The sequence below is a fragment of the Ochotona princeps genome, chromosome 19 (assembly GCF_030435755.1).
Source record: "Ochotona princeps isolate mOchPri1 chromosome 19, mOchPri1.hap1, whole genome shotgun sequence".
NCBI classification, from domain to species: domain Eukaryota; kingdom Metazoa; phylum Chordata; class Mammalia; order Lagomorpha; family Ochotonidae; genus Ochotona; species Ochotona princeps.
Genome location: NC_080850.1, coordinates 2,886,360 through 2,900,893, shown reverse-complemented (window position 1 = coordinate 2,900,893; position 14,534 = coordinate 2,886,360). Strand labels below are relative to the sequence as shown.

General features: G+C 47.8%; 1 protein-coding gene across 2 annotated transcripts in view; it reads left to right on the top strand.

Moving 5' to 3' along the window:
* Window positions 1-14,534, top strand: part of FAF2 (Fas associated factor family member 2) — a 67,666-nt gene that overhangs the window by 18,073 nt on the left and 35,059 nt on the right. The gene's annotated exons all lie outside the window — the stretch shown is intronic.

Below are 14,534 nucleotides of genomic sequence, written 5' to 3'. Positions count from 1 at the left end.
GATTGGGGTGGGGAGGGTCGGGACCTGGGGAAGGTGAGTTGGACGGATGTTTCCATTTTCCTTTTCTTCCCTTTTGCCCTGTATGTGGGTGATGGTGAAGGGACCCCAGGGAGCTAGATTGTAACTGGAGAAACCAGGACTTGAACCGGTGTTCATATGGGATCACCAGCAACTGCAGGCAGAGGCTTAGCTTGCTACGCAACCATGCCAGCCTCTGGCATTTGTAAGGATGTTGTGGGAAATAGTGTTTCCAGCTCGATTTACTCCCAAGTTCTTTTCTGGGAGTTAGAGAGGAGTTAGAAGTAGAATGTAAGATAAAGTGGGACAAAGACAGCAGCATTTATCCAAAACTGTTAAAAGACATTTAGAAGTGAATGAGCACTCTCTGTTCCTGAGGAAAGCTTGGCATTTGTTGCTAAGTCCATGGAAATTGGGGATACCCCTTTATGGTGTGTGAGGCGGTGCTGTAATTGAATATTCAAATGGGCAAAGTTTTGGTGCAGTGGTCATCTCCGTGGGGCTCCACACTCTTGTGTACAGTGAAGAAGTGAGCCTCAGGTGCATCATGGGAAGGTGGGTGTGCCAGTGCCTGTGGGATGCCAGTGCCTCAGGAGGCAGCTTTACATGCTGTGCCACAATACCATCTCCAGACTCAGGTTGTTTCAAGTTGCTTTAAGTTCCAAGTTACTCGGATTGTTCCAAGTTCTGTAATTACTGAGTGTGAAGTATTGTTGTAGATTCCAGATCTTAGCAGTCTTGATAGGGATTGCTGCCACCTCTGTGAAAAAAACAAAAACAAACAAAACTGGGTTGTTTTTTTTTTAAGATTTATTTATTTTTATTACAAAGTCAGATATACAGAGAAGAAGATCTTCTGTCCGATGATTCACTCCCCAAGCGGCCGCAACGGCCGGTGCTGCGCCAATCTGAAGCCAGGAACCAGGAACCTCTTCCGGATCTCCCACGTGGGTACAGGGTCCCAAAGCTTTGGGCTGTCCTCGACTGCTTTCCCAGGCCACAAACAGGGAGCTGGATGGGAAGTGGAGCTGCTGGGGTTAGAACCGGCGCCCATATGGGATCTCAGCACGTTCAAGGCGAGGACTTTAGCTGCTAGGTCATGCTGCCGGGCCCCAAAACTGCTTTGAAATTGTTTCCTTAAAGGCAGAGAGACAGATAGCCCACCTACTGGTTCACTGCTCGTAAGCCCTGACGACCACGGCTGGGCCAGGTTAGAGAATAAGCAGGAAACTCCGTCGAGGTCTCTGGCATGGGTGGCGGGGACCCAAGAGCTTGCACCGGCTGCCTTCCAGGATTGGCTACCTTCCAGGATTCACAGTAGCCGGGTGCTGCAGTCAGAAGTGGAGCTGGGACTTGAACCCTGGCACTTACAGATGGATGTGGGCGTCCCAAACACTACACTCCAAATATGTGTTTTGTCAGATGCTAATAGAGTGCCCAAATACCTCCTCTCAGTAAAACTTAAATTGGTATTCTTATATTGGAAGATACAGATGAATATTGCTTTAATTTATTTATTTTTTAAAATGTTTTTGATTTGTTTTTGATGATACTTATATAGTTGAGGAGGATGCATGCCCATGTGGACACAGATTAGGGTGGGAAGGTTAAGAATTAGGGCAAAGTAGATGAGAGTATAGTTTCTAACTTTCTTCTTCCTGTTTCTGGAGGAAGGTGGAGGAGAAGGGGGGAAGCTGCAGCCACCATCCCAACTGCCTCGATACCCGGGGATGGGGAGCAGCCACCCGATGTCATCCCAAGGTCCCCTCTGCAGAGCATGCGCTGAGGGCTCTGCTTAGGTGGAGTCATTAGTTCTGGAATGCTATTGATCTCATTGCTCCAAGGATGAGGAGATCTTTCCAAGGTCCGTTGGCTGACACAGCCATCTCAAAGCCTCTGTTCACCCAGATACTTGCTGTCAATGCTTGCCTGAGAGAATTGTCCAATTTGTTCTGCTTTCCACGCTTAAGTACTATGGTACATGATGTCCTCTGCAGGCCCTGATGAACTGCCATATCTGCTGCGTGGATCTGGACATGCCGTCCACTGCACCATCTTCAGCAGCTGAGGAGGCCCCGTCTGACACGTGCCCTCCATGGTCAGATCATATATCCTGCCATTCTCCCCGTGGTTGGAGTTCTTAGTTCAGTGGCTCAGTTGAGGGTGGGGATCCCCAAGAAACCTCATCTGGCCCAGCACGGTAGGCTAGCGGCTAAAGTCTTCACCTTGCACGCTCCGGGATCCCGTATGGACACCATTTCTGATCCCATCCAGCTCCCTGCCTGTGGCCTGGGAAAGCAGTCGAGGATGGCCCAAAGCCTTGGGATCCTGCACCTGCTAGGGAGACCTGGAAGAGGCCCCAGGCTCCTCAGTTCGGATCGGTTCAGTTCCAGTGGTGGCAGCCACTTAGGGATTGAATCAGTGAATGGAACATCATCATCTCTGTATTCCTTACTTTCCAGTAAAAATAAATCTTAAAAAAAAAAAAAAAACCTCATCTGAGGTGACCCCAGACCTGCCTGTGTGTGGAGGGTCCAGCCCAGTCCATCACCCATATCCGCCTACATACACACTGGTGGTTGCAGTTGCTGGTCAGTTCTGTCTCCAGCCCCATCTCTTACACAAATCATTGGATGCTATGGCTCAGCCCAGCCTTGCCTATCACATACACCAGCAAAAAACTGCAGCCTAGTTGAGGAGAGTCCCAATAACCCCCAGTAGGCCTGCCTGCAGCCTTGGTTCATGCACATGCCAGTTTGTCCTGCAGACTGGTCTGATCTGTCCCACATCCCACTCAGCTTTTGTACACACCAGTGGGTGCTGCAGCCCAGCTCAGTTCAGCCAACCCTACTACCCAGCCCACACTTAACCCTGGCAGGTGCTACCGCCTGTCCAGTCAGGCCCGCCCTCAGCCCTGGTTCTCATGCTCACTCCTGGGAGCTGCAGCCCATCAGAGAGGTGCCCATAGTCCCTCTTAGGTCTGCTCCCAGCCCTGGATCTTGTACTTTCTAGGTGCTTCTACAGTCTAGCTTGACAAGCTTTGCCCCCATTAATAAACTTATTTTTTAGGGTAGTTTTTGATATATAAAATGTTAGGAAAGTACAGAATTTTCTTTTTTTATTTTAAAGATTTATTTTATTGCAAAGTCAGATTTATATAGAGAGAGGAGGAAGGACAGAGAGGGAGATCTTCCATCTAATGAGTCACTCCCCAAGTGACCACAATGGCTGGAGCTGCACCAATCTGAACTAGGAGCCCGGAGCCTCTTCCGGGTCTCCCATGCGGGTGCAAGGTCCCAAGGCATTGGGCCGTCCTCGACTGCTTTCCCAGGCCACAAGCAGGGAGCTGGATGGGAAGTGGAGCTGCCAGGATTAGAAGCAGTGCCCATATGGGATCCCGGGGCGTTCAAGGCGAGGACTTTAGCCGCTAGGTCACCATGCCAGGTCCGAAAGTACAGAATTTTCACAGGCCCTCAGTCACAGCTTTGCTGCATGTACTGGAGTGTTGTTTATTATGTCAAGGAACCAGTGTTGCCTCATTATCGCTGAAAGTCCGTAGTTTGCATTGGGTTCACTATTGATGTTGTATGGGTGAATACAAAGTCGTTTGTACTGTTGCGAAAGCTCAGTGCTCTGCCTGTCTGTCCATCTCTCCCCCCGACCCAGGGATGTACTGTAATTTATCCACTCTTAATATCATGTAGTTGAAATTGTACAGTACATAGTCTGTTTAGATTGGCTTGTTTTACTTAGTGATTTGCATTTGTTTTATCCAATTGAGTCTCTATGACTTGAACTCATTTTTTTTTAAGTTTTACTTATTTTTACTTGAAAGGCTAATTTACACAGAGAGAGAATGGCTGCAGTAGCGGAGCTGAACCAATCTGAAGCCAGGAGCCGGGGGTGGGGGGTTCTTCTAGGTCTCCCACATGGGTACAGGGTCCCAAGGACTTGATCTGTCCCTGGAAGTGCAGTGTCGGACTAGAAACTGCACCCAGATGGGATGCCAGTGCCAGCAGGTGGAGATTGGCTTATTGAGTCACAGCAGCAGCCCCCAGCTCATTGCTTACTCAACATAATCATGATTGCCAGGGTTTTCTCCTTGGGGAGTAGGAGGCTTGGTAAGTTTTTTGTTTCTGAGAGGCGGGTCCTGGCAGATGTCTTCCGTCTGCTAGCTCACTTCCCAGCTGCCCGCAGCCATTAAAACTGGACCAGATGAAAGCCGCAACTCTGTCTAGACCCCTCGTGCGGGCAGCAGAGGTCAAGCCACCATCCACTCCTGCCAGGCCAGGCCTGGCGTAGTTAGAATTACAAGTGGATTTGAGACTTGAACCCAGCACTCCACGTGACATTGCTTATTTGTTTTTAAGATTTCTTTCTTTCTTTTTTTTTTTTTTGAAAGGCAGAGTTAGAGACAAAGAGGTCGTTCTCCACATGGGTACAACGGATAGGGCTGGGCCAGGCCAGAATCTGGAGCCAGGAGTTCCCAGGTCTCCCACACGGTGCAGGACCCAAAGACGGGCCGTCGTTCATTGCTTTCTCAGGTGTATGAGCAGGGTGCTGAGTCAGGACTTGAACAGGTACCCTCATGGGGCGCCTTTTTAAAAAAGATTTGTTCATTTATTTTTATTTGAAAGGCAGATACTGTTATATTATTGAAATCATCTTTAGATAATACAGTATGAATGCTATGTAAATAGTTTATTGTTCGGGAAAACTGACAACAAAGAAAATTGCATTTTCTGTGTTCAGTATAGTGCCAGTCATTGTAGCACACCAACAAGATGTCAGCGATGTCCGTGCTGGTGAGGGCCTGTGGCTGGGCGAAGGCCACCGCAGGGTATGTCCACGCTGCCTCGTCGGTGCGGCCGCTGACGTGGGGTACATAGGAGAGCAGTCATATTTATGTTTGTCTATGGCCTGATACAGTAGGTACAGTAAAGAAGTTGAAATTTTAAGATTTGAGAATTTATTGAAAACCTCTTGTTTTTTAACAATGATAAGGTAGCCACGTTGTGGCAGAGGAGGGAAGTTAGACTTCAGAAGGAGTAGTTATTCTGGGTTTCAGTCTCAGCTTTATCACCTACCATTATCCAGATTCTCTTAGACAAGATGTGGGTAACCTCCCAAGGCGAGCTTTCTCAGTGGTTACAAGAGGGGTTTTAGTACAGCACAGTGCCTATTACAGAATAATGACAGGTGGTTAGTGAGGGGCACTGCTGGTGCTTAATTTAAAAAGTCAGTAATTAAATGAGTATACATTGAGTTCCAGAACATAGCTACTGGTGATCACTTTCTGAATGGTCTTCATTATTCATTTGTCTCGCTGCTCCCAGGGAGGACAGACTGCCTGTTGCAAAGCCAGGTTGTGCGGTAGTTAGGGGCAAACAGTGATGCCCCAGCTTTGGCTGAGTTTCTGTTTGAGAATAACTGGTAACAAAACTTATCATTTGCATCCTCAACAACCTAGAGCCAACAAGCCCTTTGGAATTTAGAGGGTGCTTAAAAATCACCTGAGATGTCACACCAACCCCTTTCAGCCGAAGCATGGAAAGCTAAACATTTCTTAGGAAAGTGAGGTGATTATACCCTAGTTAGGCAATCCCTATATGAGTAACTGAAAGCTTTGTACTGTATTTTGTTGCACTTTGCTTGAGCCTCGCTTTACAAGAAATAAATAAAGATCATGGTGTATTTCAAAAACCCATTGTTAAGTGATAGAGTTGGGAGAGGAGGAAGTTAGACCAGGGCTGGGGTAGATGAGGGGTATGGGACACTAACTCATGTCATCTCTGTATTTTACTAGAAATCCGGTGGGGTTTAGAGTGATTTTTTGGACCAAAAGTAAATACTGTCCTCTATGTACTAATGCTATCAGTTTTTCACATTTGTGTCAATTACTGTGAGTTCAGTACTCCTAAATCCTTGAAAGATAATCCATGGAAGGAAAATGATCTCAGGGTGATGAGGAAGGAGGGGGAGACAGGGAGCAAGGGATGTCTCTCAGTAGGACAGACTTGGTTGGCTCATGCAGCAGGTGGCGTTCCACACTTGGTCCTGAGAGTCGCAGGAGACACTGGAGTTGACCTTTACTCATTGCACTTGTCCTGCTCAGGTCACCTCAGATGTCCATAAGTCTGAAAGTAAGCCTGATTGAAGAGCACGTGGTTAGGAGAGGATGTAGCTTGTGTGAGCGTCTGGTCTGCTCTGTCATGAGACAGGTATCCTCCTCGTGCTGACTCATTCCCCAAAGGCCTGCAGCAGCTGGGGAGCCAGGCCAGCACCAGAAAGTGGGGAGGGAACCAGCAGCCGTGGAGGATCTCTGTTCTGCCTTTCAAGTCGATGAAAGTAAACATTAAATGGGTTGGTATTTGTTGCTTCTCCTCATAGACTCTTAAGTGTCTTGAAAAGTCATGCATCTTTGGGCCCGGCGGCGTGGCCTAGCGGCTAAAGTCCTCGCCTTGAACACACCCCGGGATCCCTTATGGGCGCCGGTTCTAATCCCGGCAGCTCCACTTCCCATCCAGCTCCCTGCTTGTGGCCTGGGAAAGCAGTCGAGGACGGCCCAAAGCCTTGGGACCCTGCACCCGCATGGGAGACCTGGAAGAGGTTCCTGGTTCCCGGCTTCGGATCGGCATAGCATCGGCCGTTGCGGATGGAAGATCTTCCTCTCTGTCTCTCCTCCTCTCTGTATATCCAGCTTTCCAATAATAATAAATCTTAAAAAAAAAAAAAGAAAAGTCATGCATTTTTGCCAAAATTCTTGGGGCATTCTTCTCCCTGTCTTGGGAACCAACTCTTCTACCCGTACGTTCGAGTCACCACATACAGTCAAGGTGTGGGAAGCCTTCATGTTTGCTCTGGAAGGTTGCTCCTGCACAGATAGATGGGCACAGTTTTACACACTGATTAGGTCAGTATTTTCTAATGTTTTTCTTTCTGTCTTTGTTTTAAAGATTTGTTTATTTTTATTGGAAAGTCAGATATTCAGAAAGAAGGAGAGACAAAGATCTTCCATTTACTGGTTCAGTGCCTGAGCAGCCGCAGTGGCCAGAGCTGAGCCAATCCAAAGCCAGGAGCTTGGAGTCTTTTCCAGGTCTCCCATGTGGGTGCAGGGTCCCAAGACTTTGGGCTATCCTTGACTGCTTTCCCAGGCCATAAGCAGGGAGCGGGATGGGAAATGGGAAGTGGAGCAACCAGGATTAGGATCGGTGCTCATATGGGATCCTGGTGCATGCAAGGTGAAGACTTTAGCCACTAGGCTATTGAGCCTGGCCCCTTCCAACCCTCCTTCCTTCCGTCCTTTCTGACTCAATTATTTTTATTGGGAAGGCAGATTTACAGAGGAGAGACAGATCTTTCATCTGCTGGTTCACTCCCCAAGTGGCCACAATGGCTGGAGTTGAGTTGACCTGAAGCCAGGAGCCTCTTCCAGGTCTCCCACACGGGTGCAGGGTCCCAGTTCTTGGGGCTGTCTTGTACTGCTTTCCCAGGTCACAAACAGGGAGCTGGATGGGAAGTGGAGCAGCCAGGATAGGAGCCATCATCCTTATGGAATGTGAATGCTTATAGGCAGAGGAATCGCTAATTGAGCCAACATACCAGCCTCCCCATGCTTGTTTTTTGCAGCTGTTTTAACGATTATACAATATAACCATTGACCACAATTTTCAATTAGTTTCGGTTTGGGTTTAGGATTTTTTCTTTAGAATTTTTTCAGTAAAATTCTGAGTGAAAAACATGCATATACTTTTGGAGGTTTTGGTCAAATGTGTTTTGAAGGAATTATTCTAATTTTGAAATGTACAGGGCTGATTTCATGTGAATCAGAAGCTGAATGTCTGAAGCCAACGCTCATTCCCGCTCCAGTGCCAATGAGTGTTGCAGTGCCGTGTTCAGGAGGAGGTAGTGTAGTTTGGGCTGTAGACAGTCAGTCAGCGTTCCTACCAGTTCCTTCCTCGCCAGGGACGTTTGCCAGGTGCTGTGGAAGAGAAGTAAAGTAGGCAGGTGGAGGGATTGCCACACCAGCCCAGTCATAGGCATCAGTCTGCTTCCAGAGCCATTGCTGTGCAAGTCAGCAGGTCACAGGTCTCTTGGCTGTTGTCACCCTGCTTCCCCCTTGGGATCTCATACAGTCTTCTTGCTAGTGTGTTATTCTTTTTCATGCCCTCCTACAAACCTCCGTGTGCAACGCGAGGGACTTTTTACTAAGTGTATCTTGGATCTCGTTACTCCTACTGAAATTCAAATTAAGGCTCTGGATTTAGTGATTGGTAACTGTAGACATACCTAAAAATCACCTGGGAGTTCCCCTGCTCTGTGTGCCTAAACTCTATCTTGACAGAATCAGATTAGATCGCTGAGATGGGGGTTCTGGCACCTGGTTCTGCTGGTTCACTTCTCCGACGCCTGCCACAGCTAGGGTGTGGCCGGGCTGAAAACAGAGGCTAGAAACTTCCTCAGAGTCTCCATGTATGTGACAGGCACCTAAGATCCAGGGCCATTAGCTGCTTGCTCCCAGGACACACAGTAGTAGCAGGACCCTGGAATCAGGAGCGGAGCCATCCTTCAGCGCAGGTACTCCAACGAGGGGTGTGGGTGACTCAGGTGCTGTGACCCCTGCCTGAACACCTGTCCACCTGCGGGGCGTGTTAAAGTCTCCTCCAGTGTTTGTGGCCCAGGTGGGTCATGGCTCCCTGCTTGCTTTTCCTGCAGTGTGCCAGCTTGCTGCCATGCTCTGCCTCACGGGTTTCACCCTTCGCCCACATCATGTTTTGCTCCCCGCACCCACAATCTCCGACTTGTTTCATTTTCCTTTTTTTTTTTTTTAAGAGTATTTATTTCACAGAGAAAGAGAAAGCATTTCTGTTGCTGGTTTATTCCCCCAAATGGCCACTGGGGCCAGGTGGAAGCCAGGCCCTCCTTCCAGGTCTCCCCCGTGGATGGCACTTCCTTACCTCCCTCCAGGTCGCCCATGTGAGTAGCAATTCCTTACCTCCCGGAGAACCTGAGGAGGATGCTGAGGTAGGACGGATGCGGCCATCACAGGGTACAGCGATGCCTGCTGTGCCACAATGCCAATTCTTTTTTTTTTTTTTTAAGATTTATTTATTTTTATTGGAAAGGCAGATATGCAGAGAGGAGGAGAAGAGAGAGAGAGAGAGAGAGAGAGAGAGAGAGAGAGAGAGAGAGAGGAAGATCTTCCGTCCGATGGTTCACTCCCCAAGTGAGCACAATGGCTGGAGCTTAGCCAATCTGAAGCCAGGAGCCAAGAACCTCTTCTGGGTCTCCCACGCGGGTGCAGGGTCCCAAGGATTTGGGCCATCTTCAACTGCTTTCCCAGGCCACAAGCAGGGAGCTGGATGGGAAACAGGGTCTCCAGGATTAGAACTGGCGACCATATGGAATTCCGGGCGTGCAAGGCGAGGACTTTAACCACTACGCTATTGTGCCGGGCCCTCACAATGCCAATTCTTGTTTTACTTTTGGAATGAGTTTTTTGTTTTGGAATAGATTTGAGTTTATAGAAAATAGAGAATAAGGCTTGATGTGGTGGCCTAATGGCTAAATCCTTGCCTTGCAACCACCAGGATCCCATATGGGTACCGATTCATGCCCTGGCAGCCCCGCTTCCCTTCAGGCGGAGGGCAGTTGAGGACAGCCCAAAGCGTTGGGATCCTGTACCCGCGTGGGAGACCCAGAGGAAGTTTCTGGCTTCAGATCAGCTCAGCTCAGCTCCAGCTATTGTGGCCATTTGGAGAGTGATCCAGTGGATGGAACATCGTTCTTTCTGTCTCTCTGTCTCTCTAAATCTGCCTTTCCAATAGAAGAGAAATAAATCCTTTCTTTAAAAAAAAGAAAGAAGATTGAGAATAGTACAGAGAATTCCCATGTACCTCTTATTCAGTGATCCTTTAGCATTTCCAGTTACTTCCCTAGTTTTTAATAACCTTGACAGTTGGGCCCGGCGGCGTGGCCTAGCAGATAAAGGCCTTGCCTTGAAAGCCCCGGGATCCCATATCGGCGCTGGTTCCCATCCAGCTCCCTGCTTGTGGCCTGGGAATGCAGTTGAGGACGGCCCAATGCATTGGGACCCTTCACCCGCGTGGGAGACCTGGAAGAGGTTCCAGGTTCCCGGCTTCGGATCGGCGCGCACCGGCCCGTTGCGGCTCACTTGGGGAGTGAATCATTGGACGGAAGATCTTCCTCTCTGTCTCTCCTCCTCTGTGTATATCTGGCTGTAATAAAATAAATAAATCTTTAAAAAAAAATAACCTTGACAGTTTTCAAGAGTAGAGGGTGTTTTGTAGACTGCCTCACAGTTGAATCTCACGTCCTGTCTGTTTTTCCTGGCACTGGGCTGGGGCTGTGAGTCACCTGGCTCAGGTAAGTCATGCTTCCCTGCTCTGCTGTATTCTGGATAGAAGTCACTCAGCATAGCCCGCAGTGGGAAGCAGTGGGCAGTTATGTTCTGTCCCTTGGGGGGCATCTCTGCCACATCTTTGCCTCTTCGCCATTTGTGAGCTTTTATTTAGTATGTACTAATATCATGGATATTGAGTTTGTGCTTGTAAATCCATTACTATTATTCTTCTGCTAAAATTGTTCAGCCTCAGCCACTGGAATCTTTTTCAGTTGGTTCCTTTTTCCCTTTGACATACTCTGTCATTTGGGGGGGGGTTTGTTTTGTTTTGTTTTTTGGGCACTTCTTAGCACTACAGTTTTTTCCTATCTTCATCTTGTATATTTCCTGCCTCGATTCTAGAATAAGCATTTTTCCAAGGAGCCAGGGCCTGGTTCCTTTTATTGCAGGATGGTGTTAGAAAGCAAGATTTGAGCATTAGATGTGCTTGCTCGTGGCATGTCCCTTGGAGGTGCCCTCTGTTCAAAAATCCGGGCTATGCTTGTGAGGATTCTAAGCTAAGCGACCCTGAGGTCTGCAGCTCAAAATCCATTGCTGTGGGTCGTCGTGGCTTCTGTCCTTGGTGGTTTGTAGCTTTCCCATTTGCCCAGAAAACCAGGCAGGCATTTGTTGTGGCAGTTGGGTCTCTACATGAGCCCTGCGTCCATGTGGGGTTGCCTGGGCTCGAGTCCCAGCTCTGCTTCCCTTTTTTAGAGAATTTTATTTATTTCTTTATTGAAAGGCAGCGTTACAGGGGAGAATTCTCTCTGCTAATTCACTCTTAAAATGGCTGCAGTGGTCAGACCAGGTCATCTTGCTGCCTTTCCAGGTGTGTTGGCAGGGAGCTGGATAGGAAGCAGAGACTGACTTTGAGCTCCGATCTGGGGTTTTTATGTTTAACCTGCTGCTACTGTCCTGTGGGTATAGTAGATGGCTACAGGGTCATGGCTCAAGTGTCCCGATCCCTTCTGCCCATGTGGGAGACTGGGGTTGAATGTCTGGCTTCTGGCTTCTGGCTTCAGTGGGACCCAGTCCGTTCCTTTCTGTTGTGGACATTTGGTGAGCTCTGTCCATCTCTGTCTCTGCCTTCCAGATAAATAAAACTCAGTAGAGGGTCATTTTTGGTTTTTTGGTGTTTTTTTGTGAGAAGTGTGCAGCGGGTTGAGCCTCTGCTTAGGACACCACGTCCTCCAGGAGCGCGTGTTCAGGTTGTCCGTGCTCTGCTTCTGACCAGCTCTTGGCCGACGTGCCTGGGCAGCAGCAGGTGGGTGGCTGCAGTGCCCGCGTGCAGCCGTCCTGCATGGCTGATCAGCCTCTGCAGCTCTCTTGCCCTCCCTCTCACTCATTCTGCTGTCCAAATAATGCTTGCTTGTTTTTTTTTTCTTTGGGAATTTATTTTTATTGGCAAGACAGAGTTACAAAGAGGAGGGACTGATCTATGTACTGGTTCACTCCCCAAATGGCTGCAACTGCTGGAATTGGGCCAATTCAAAGCTAGGAGGTTGGGGCCACCCTCTGCTGCTCTCTCAGCCATAAACAGGAAGCTGGATCGAAAAGTGGGGCAGCTGGGACTCAAACTGGCGCCCAGATGGGAGGCCTGCTCCAAAGGCAAGAGGCTTAGCATGCTGAGCCACCATGCTGTGCCCAAAATAATTGTTCTTAGAGTGAAGAAATTGGCTCCCACCAACTATTTATTCTGTTGCCTAGTTTCTATACACATATACAGACTTGGTGGTTTCAGAATTAATCACATTCCTTTGGAAAACCATTTGATCGGGCTCGGCAGCGTGGCCTAGTGGTTAAGGTCCTCACCTTGATCCCATAGGGCCGCTGGTTCTAATCCCGGCGGCTCCACTTCCTCTCTGTCTCTCCTCCTCTGAGTATATCTGACTTTGTAATAAAAATAAAATAAATCTTTAAAAAAAAAAAAAGAAAACCACTTGATCAATGAGAAGTATTTCTGTGCAGTTCCTTTACCTGCAGTCTTAGAGTCACTCATTTCTTTTCTTTTTTTTTTTTTTAAGATTTATTTATTTTTATTACAGGAGAGACAGGGAGGAAGATCTTCCGTCCCATGATTCACTCCCCAAGTGAGCGCAACGGCCGGTGCTGTGCCGTTCCAAAGCCAGGAGCCAGGACCTTCCTCCAGGTCTCCCACATGGGTACAGGGTCCCAAAGCATTGGGCCGTCCTCAACTGCTTTCCCAGGCCACAAGCAGGGAGCTGGATGGGAAGTGGAGCTGCTGGGATTAGAACTGGCGCCCATATGGGATCCTGGCGTGTTCAAGACGAGGCCTTTATCTGCTAGGCCACGCCGCCGGGCCCAAGAGTCACTCATTTCTAAAGTCGCTTAGGTCAGCACTTTCCCCTCTGTCTTTTGTCACAGTGTGTGTTTAATTCAGAGCCTCTGATGTCCTAAATTATTTTTTTCAATTTCCATACATTAAAGTTGATTTGGTGTAAAGCTCTGGTTTGGGTGACCCACCTGGCTTAGAGCTGTGTGATTTGTTCCTCAGTCTCCCTCTACTAGGATAGGAAACAATGAAAGGGGGGGACTGTGTGTGTCCTACACTGCGTTAGTGACTGCGTGTTGATGCTTGGACGGATAATCCTGTCCTGGGCATGACCAGCATGCTAATTTCAGTGTGTGGTTTTGCTACTGATCAATAAAACAGGTTTGTTGAGTTGGGCTTCCAGTTTACCCTGCTTCGCAGCTTACAAAAGGATTAGTTAAGTGTATCATTATCTTGGAGATGTGTAATTACTGATGTTTTTTCTTCTACAATATTTATATCCTTTAAAAAAAAAAATTTTATTTGAAAGACAATGTTAGAGTTGGGGGACAGGTCCTTTATCCGCTGGGTCACTTCCCAAAATGGCCACAGTGGCCGGAGCTTTAGCGAAGCCTGGAGCCAGAAGCTTCTTCCAGGCTCCTGTGTGAGTGCTGTGTCCTGAGCCCTCAGACTGTGCTCCCAGGCCATCAGCAGGGAGCTGAATGGGAAGTGGAGCACCTGGCACTTAACCGTAGGGGGTGCTGCCGCTGCCAGAGGCTGCCTAACTTGCCAGGCCACAGGTCAGGCTGGCTCTCCTGCTAGCCCTTATTAATTTATTTGTTTGTTTGCTTGTTTGTTTTTTTCAATTCAATTCCATTACAATTTAGGATTTTTTTTTTTTTTTACTGCAGTGAGTTTCCCAGGCCACTTAATATACATTAGAATTATTGAGGCACTTTAAGAAAGAAGTCCACCAGGAGATGACGTCTGTGTGCCTTTCAAGTAAACAGTGTCAAAAAATTAATAAATGCAGTATTTTTTTTTTAAAGACTGCTTCCTTAGGCTCTTTCACCAACTTAATTTCCAGGAGAATTGTGAAAGTTTGATTTTTTTTTTTTGAAGATTTGTTTTCATTTGAAAAGCATAGTTACAGAGAGGACAGACAGAGATATTTCACCTACTGGTTTGGCCAGAGCTGCGCTGAACCGAAGGCAAGAACCAGGAGCTTCCTCCAGGGACCCACGGACTCGAGCCATTGCTGCTTCCTCAGGGTATAGGCAGGAAGCTGATTGAAGTGGAGTAGCCAGAACACGAGTTAGTGCCCATATGGGAGCCAGCACCGCAGGTGGAAGCTTAGCATACTACCCCATAGCATTGACCTGACCCCCTTTTTTTTTTTTTTAAGATTTATTTATTTTTATTGGAAAGTCAGGGAGCTGGATGGGAAGTGGAGCAGCTGGGATTAGAATCAGTGCCCATATGGGATCCCGGCACGTACAAGGCGAGGACTTTAGCCACTAGGCTACTGTGCCTGTCCCAACATGTTTTTATTTTAACAACCAGCCTGACATTTAATGAAAACAGTAGGAGTTTTAAAAAAAAAATTTGATGTGTTCCTGGCCCTTGGAGACCTGGGAGAAGCTCCTGGCTCCTGGCTTTGGATCGTCACAGCTCTGGCCATTGCAGCCACTTGGGGAATGAATCAGCGGACAGAGATCTTCCTCTCTATATCTGACTTTCCAATTAAAAAAAAAATCAGTGTGATAATACACAGATCTTGTGATAATGTTTACAGGAATTCAGCTTATGGCTATAATTATTGAAGCTTATACTAACAAATTT